Raw genomic sequence first — 7,281 nt, forward strand, 5'->3', positions numbered from 1 at the left:
TCGTGGATGACTTTGGGCTTGCACGCTCATCTCGCTCTATAGGCAGAGGGAGCTGGCGTTTGTCCGCAGACAGTTTTTCCAGGTCATGTGGCCAGCATAATTAAGCCGCTTCTGGCGAAACCAGAGCAGCACACAGAAACGCCATTTACCTTCCCGCTGGAGCGGTACCTATTTATCAGTGATGGCTCCGACCTGGTGGAATGCTCTGTCCCATGAGACCAGGACCCTACAGGATTTAACTTCCTTCCACAGGGCCTGTAAGACAGAACTATTCCGCCTGGCTTTCAATTTGAACCTGGCCTGATCTTTTGTTCCCCTTCCTTCCCTGCCCCTCCCCTTTTTATGAAGATTGCTTGCTCTGGGATCCCACAGCTAATTCTCCCCTGGTCTCCTCGCTGGCCCAAGTGGGACTAATTTAGCCAGCTAGCCCTGGCGATCATCTGAAGCTGAGGCTCCAATACTTTGGCCACCTCATGAGAAGAGAAGACTCCCTGGAAAAGACCCTGATGTTGGGAAAGATGGAGGGCGCAAGGAGAAGGGGACGACAGAGGACAAGATGGTTGGACAGTGTTCTCGAAGCTACCAGCATGAGTTTGACCAAACTGTGGGAGGCAGTGGAAGACAGGAGGGCCTGGCGTGCTCTGGTCCAGGGGGTCACGAAGAGTCAGACATGACTAACGACTAAACAACAACAAAGCTGTATCCCAAGTTGTCTGTTGTTTCAATTTTCTGTACACCACTTAGATATGTTTTTAATATATTAAACGGTATAGAAATTAAATAACCCTCCGTCATCAACACGTATCTCTTTACAGTTGTTTACACTGAGCTATACTTGTCATTTCCCCACCCAGTCCTTCAGTTTCCAGAGATCCTTTTGCAGCTTTCCACGATCTCATTATGCTTTAACAACCCTGGGCAATGGAGAAGCCGAATTTGCTGGATTACAGCTCCCAAAATCTCTTCTCTACTGGCTATGTTGGCTGACTGGGGCTTCTGAGGGTATGAGTCCATCAACGCCCAGAGAGGACTCTACCCCATATGAAAGGACATACAGTGGTACCTCTGGTTACGTACTTAATTCGTTATGGAGGTCCGTTCTTGACCTGAAACTGTTCTTAACCTGAAGCACCACTTTAGCTAATGGGGCCTCCCGCTGCTGCCACGCCGCCGCCGCGCGATTTCTGTTCTCATTCTGAAGCAAAGTTCTTAACCTGAAGCACTATTTCTGGGTTAGCGGAGTCTGTAACCTGAAGCGTATGTAACCTGAAGCGTATGTAACCCAAGGTACCACTGTATTTATATAGAGTCTGATTTGACTACAAAACCCATCATTCGTTATCCTTGTCCTTGCTGGCTGTGGTTGGCTGGATATGGAGCCAAACATCATCTGAACTTGCACATAAAGGTAAAGGTAAAGGGACCCCTGACCATTAGGTCCAGTCGTGGCTGACTCTGCGGTTGCGGCGCTCATCTCGCTTTATTGGCCGAGGAAGCCAGCGTACAGCTTCCGGGTCATGTGGCCAGCAGGACTAAGCCGCTTCTGGCGAACCAGAGCAGCGCACGGAAACGCCGTTTACCTTCCCACTGGAGCGGTACCTATTTATCTACTTGCAGTTTGACGTGCTTTCGAACTGCTAGGTTGGCAGGAGCAGGGACCGAGCAACTGGAGCTCACCCCGTCGCGGGGATTCGAACCGCCGACCTTCTGATCGGCAAGTCCTAGGCTCTGTGGTTTAACCCACAGCGCCACCCGTGTCCCCAAACTTGCACATACTGTAGCTCTAAATTTGCTACTATACATATAAAGGAGAGTGTGCAAATGCTATGCAGGTGGGTGTCCTTTATTGTCCTCTTCTTTTGGGTGGTGATAGTGCATTAACAACAACAACAACAACAACAACAACAACAACAACATTTATTTATTTATTTATTTATTTATTTATTTATACATACCCTGCCCATCTGGCTGGCTTTCCCCAGCCACTCTGGGCAGCTTCCAACAAAAGATGAAAATACATTAAAACATCAGTCATTAAAAACTTCCCTAAACAGGGCTGCCTTCAGATGTCTTCTAAAAGTCAGGTAGTTGTTTATTCTTTTGACATCTGATGGGAGGGCGTTCCACAGGGTGGGTGCCACTACTGAGAAGGCCCTCTGCCTGGTTCCCTAACCTCACTTCTCACAGGGAGGGAACTGCCAGAAGGCCCTCGACGATGGACCTCAGTGTCCACGCTGAACGATGGGGGTGGAGACGCTCCTTCAGGTATACCGGACCGAGGCCATTTAGGGCTTTAAAGGTCAGCACCAACACTTTGAATTGTGCTCGGAAACGTACTGGGAGCCTATGTAGACCGGTGTTATGTGGTCTCAGTGGCCACTCCCAGTCACCAGTCTAGCTGTGCATCCTGGATTAGTTGTAGTTTCTGGGTCACCTTCAAAGGTAGCCCCATGCAGAGAGCATTGCAGTAGTCCTTTTTTGGAGATTCTAGTGAATGGTGGTTTCATGCCTAAAGGTAAAGGGACCCCTGACCATTAGGTCCAGTTGTGGCCGACTCTGGGGTAGTGGCGCTCATCTCGCTTTACTGGCTGAGGGAGCCGACGTACAGCTTCCAGGTCATGCAGCCAGCATGACTAAGCCGCTTCTGGCAAACCAGAGCAGCGCACAGAAATGCCGTTTACCTTCCCGCCGAAGCGGTACCTATTTATCTGCTTGCACTCTGATGTGCTTTCGAACTGCTAGGTTGGCAGGAGCAGGGACTGAGCAACGGGAGCTCACCCCGTTACAGGGATTTGAACCGCCGACCTTCTGATCAGCAAGCCCTAGGCTCTGTGGTTTAACCCACAGCGCTACCCGTGTCCCCGATTTCATGCCTATCTGTTCCTTAATGGGTAGAATACTAGCAGGAGAGCAAGTTTAGTGAGCAGAGGTGCAGCCCCTTCAGATCTTTGCCCATCTTTCCATCCATAGGAAACTCAGTTTCATTGCAAAGTCCCTCATTCTGTAACTTCACTCTCTGTTCTCTCAGAATGAAGTGACAGGCTAATCCTCAATTGCTGATTCCAGGCAGGTTGAAAGATGTAGCTCATTTAATTTTAGAGCATGTGGGAAAGCACTGCCAATGTTTCCTTTTTTTAAAAAAGGTGAAGTAATCACTCATTTTCCACCCCCTGACAGATGTCTGAAAGAACCACCTGCAACGACGCCCTGCGGCACATTTGTAGAAGGATCTCAGAAGAATAAAGCTGAGTCAGAATAGCAACCCAAGTGGCCAGCAGAGGGAGCTGCTGCTCTTGCAATAGGATATTGTTGTTGTTGTTGTTTAGTCGTTTAGTCGTGTCCGACTCTTCGTGACCCCATGGACCAGAGCACGCCAGGCACTTCTGTCCTCCACTGCCTCCCGCAGTTTGATCAAACTCATGCTACTAGCTTCAAGAACACCATCCAACCATCTCATTCTCTGTCGTCCCCTTCTCCTTGTGCCCTCCATCTTTCCCAGCATCAGGGTCTTTTCCAGGGAGTCTTCTCTTCTCATGAGGTGGCCAAAGTATTGGAGCCTCAGCTTCACAATCTGTCCTTCCAGTGAGCACTCAGGGATGATTTCCTTCAGAATGGATAGGTTTGATCTTCTTGCAGTCCATGGGACTCTCAAGAGTCTCCTCCAGCACCATAATTCAAAAGCATCAATTCTTCGGCGATCAGCCTTCTTTATGGTCCAGCTCTCACTTCCATACATCACTACTGGGAAAACCATGGCTTTTACTATACGGACCTTTGTTGGCAAGGTGATGTCTCTGCTTTTTAAGATGTTGTCTAGGTTTAGGATATTAGAAGGGGAAGAATATTAGGATATTAGAAGGGGAAGAAATAGGATATTAGAAGAAATAGGATATTAGAAGGGGAAGAAATGGAGGCAGTGAGAGATTTTACTTTTTTGGGTTCCATGATCACTGCAGATGGTGACAGCAGCCACGAAATTAAAAGACGCCTGCTTCTTAGGAGAAAAGCAATGGCAAACCTAGACAGCATCTTAAAAAGCAGAGACGTCACCTTGCCAACAAAGGTCCGTATAGTTAAAGCTCTGGTTTTCCCAGTAGTGATGTATGGAAGTGAGAGCTGGACCATAAAGAAGGCTGATTGCCGAAGAATTGATGCTTTTGAATTGTGGTGCTGGAGGAGACTCTTGAGAGTCCCATGGACTGCAAGAAGATCAAACCAATCCATTCTGAAGGAAATCAGCCCTGAGTGCTCATTGGAAGGACAGATCCTGAAGCTGAGGCTCCAATACTTTGGCCACCTCATGAGAAGATAAGACTCCCTAGAAAAGACCCTGATGTTGGGAAAGATGGAGGGCACAAGGAGAAGGGGACGACAGAGGATGAGATGGTTGGACAGTGTTCTCGAAGCTACCAGCATGAGTTTGACCAAACTGTGGGAGGCAGTGGAAGACAGGAGTGCCTGGCGTGCTCTGGTCCAGGGGGTCACGAAGAGTCAGACACGACTAAATGACTAAACAGCACCATACTTTTCCATGTATAAGACAAGGATTTATTATGTTAAATTAACGGAAAAATTTGGGGTCGTCTTATAGACGGGTAGTGCCTAGGGAGGATGGTGGATGGTTTCCTGCCGCCAGCAGCAGATTGTCACTGGCGTTAGTGCGGGTGTTTGGTGGCTGCTGGAGGTGAGTGGAAATACAATTGGAGGCTTCTGCATCACGTGTGACCGGGTGACTGTTTTTAGGCACCCCCCAAAAAAAGTTCAACAACTCTGGATAATCTCCCCCTCCCCCATTTTTCTAAATTTTGAGTTCCCCAAATAGGGGTGTCTTATACACAGGGGCGTGCTATACCCGAAAAAATATGGTATGTGGCATTAATACGTCCCCTTAGCTGCACTTAGAATCAGAGAATTGTAGAGCTGAAAGGGACACCCAAGGCTCGTCTAGTCCAACCCCCTGGAATGCAGACTTCCACAGACTGTGGCAGTCTACCTCTGAACACCACAGGCCAGAGGCAAATAATAATAATAATAATAATAATAATAATAATAATAATAATAATAATAATAATAATTTATTTGTACCCCGTCCTCCCCAGCCAAGACTGGGCTCAGGGCGGCTAACAACCAATTATAAAAACAAGTTGATTGAAATACAATTTAAAAAACAAGATTAAAATACAACATTAAAACATTAAAGCATAAAACAACACAGGAGGAGAAAGGAAAAAGAAAGAGGGGGAGGGAATCAAATTGATTCTAAGCCAGAGGCCAGGCGGAACAACTCCGTCTTACAGGCCCTGCGGAAAGAAATCAGATCCCGCAGGGCCCTGGTCTCTTGAGACAGAGCGTTCCACCAGGCCGGTGCCAGTGTTGAGAAGGCCCTGGCTCTGGTTGAGGCTAATCTAACTTCCTTAGGGCCCGGGACCTCTAGGGTGTTGCTATTTATGGACCTTGAGGCTCTCCGTGGGGCATACCAGGAGAGGCGGTCCCGTAGGTACAAGGGTCCTAGGCCATGAAGGGCTTTAAAGGTCAAAACTAGCACCTTAAACCTGATCCTGTACCCCACCGGGAGCCAGTACAGCTGGAAAAGCACTGGGTGAATATGCTCCCATGGCAGAGACCCTGTGAGGAGCCTCGCTGCAGCATTCTGCACCCTTTGGAGTTTCTGGGTCAGCTTCAAGGGCAGCCCCGCGTAGAGCGAATTACAGTAGTCAAGCCTGGAGGTGAAAGTCACATGGATCACTGTGGCCAGGTTGGGGCGGGAAAAGTAAGGGACCAACTACTTGATGCAGCGAAGGTGGAAAAATGTCGCCTTGGCTGTTGCTGTAACCTGTGCCTCCATGGAAAGGGAGGCATCAAGGATTACACCCAAACTCTTAAAGGAAGGCAATCACAGGGAGGGTGGCTTATGGAGGAAAGTATCTTATACAGTGTCAGACAATTTGTCCACCTGGCTCAGTATTCCCTACACTGACTGGCAGCTGCTCTCTAGGGGTTTCAGAAAGGAGTCTTTCCCAATACCTGGGGATGCTGGAGATTGAACCTGCAACCTTTTGCATGCCAGGCAGACCATTTATCTCTGAGCCCCAGCCCTTCAGGCTTTGCTTATAGATTTCTCCATTAAGCATCTGGTTGGCTGCTATGTGAAAAGACGATGGATTTGATGGAGCCGCCTTGCGATGTCTGTACCTGTCCACCAGATGGTGCTGGTGAGCTTGACATCGGGATGAAAAGGTTGGCTCACAGGTAAGGAATTTCTGGCGTTTAGAACATGTCGGTACTTCTTGTACACAAAACATGCATGAGAGAGGGTTGTTATTATTGAGCTTGCTAGCTTCATGGAGGCATCTGGCTGAACTGCTGGAAAGAGATGCTGGCACTGCCCACCTCACTCTTAGTCTGAACTTGGCCAGCTCCCATGTGCCTGCTTGCAAGCACAGGTATGTGACACTTCATTCACCTGAGTTTCAATATTACCCCTGGTAGAACTCAGCAGGGAGGATGATGACAAAATATACTGACTAGCAATATTATACCCTCCAACGTTTTCATCTGAAATGAGGTATAATAGTGATAATCTGGACATTTGAATGGGAGTCACAAATAGCTACAGATGTCCTGTAAAGGAAAGTGGCTTTCCTTTATGTGAACTATCTGAAAAGCAATTGTAATCAACAGATTACGCTAGTAGGATTGCAAGAAGTTTTGTAAGGAGGCCTATGTGAAATATTGCAGAGAAAAGGATGAAGAGAACTACTAGTGAAGGACTATTAAAGTAATACTGAAATTAATGAAATGCAGATTAAGTGATAAAGATTGAAAAATCTTCAGATGTGGTTGATGGAAGTCCAAAACACTGAATAAGATGAGAAAATATGTTGTATGGGTTTTTTTTTTGGAAATTTCACGTAAAAATTGACAATTTTTTTTTTTTAAAAAAAATAAAAAATGGTACCATGTCTGCTGTAAATGAGGCCTCAATATAGGAAGTTCCCATATCTGAGCCAGACCAATCTGTAAGTGGACTGCAGGCTGAGTGTGCCCCTACGGACATCTCAATCTGCCAGGTGCCATCTAGCAAACACCTGAGAGGGAGTCCTCTTCTTAATAGCTGTGTTTAATATCCTCCCAGTTCTAGGCTGGGTTTTCCTTGCTAGTGTTCTGCCCTGTGGAGTGTCTGGTGGAAGAAAAGGGATTGGTTTTGAGCCTCTGGCAAACCTCACCTTGGCATGGAGGTGGAGGTGGAAGGGCAGGTTTCTCCTGTTTGGCTAACCTGCT

The sequence above is a fragment of the Podarcis vaucheri genome (assembly GCF_965113315.1).
Source record: "Podarcis vaucheri genome assembly, chromosome: 16".
NCBI classification, from domain to species: Eukaryota; Metazoa; Chordata; class Lepidosauria; order Squamata; family Lacertidae; genus Podarcis; species Podarcis vaucheri.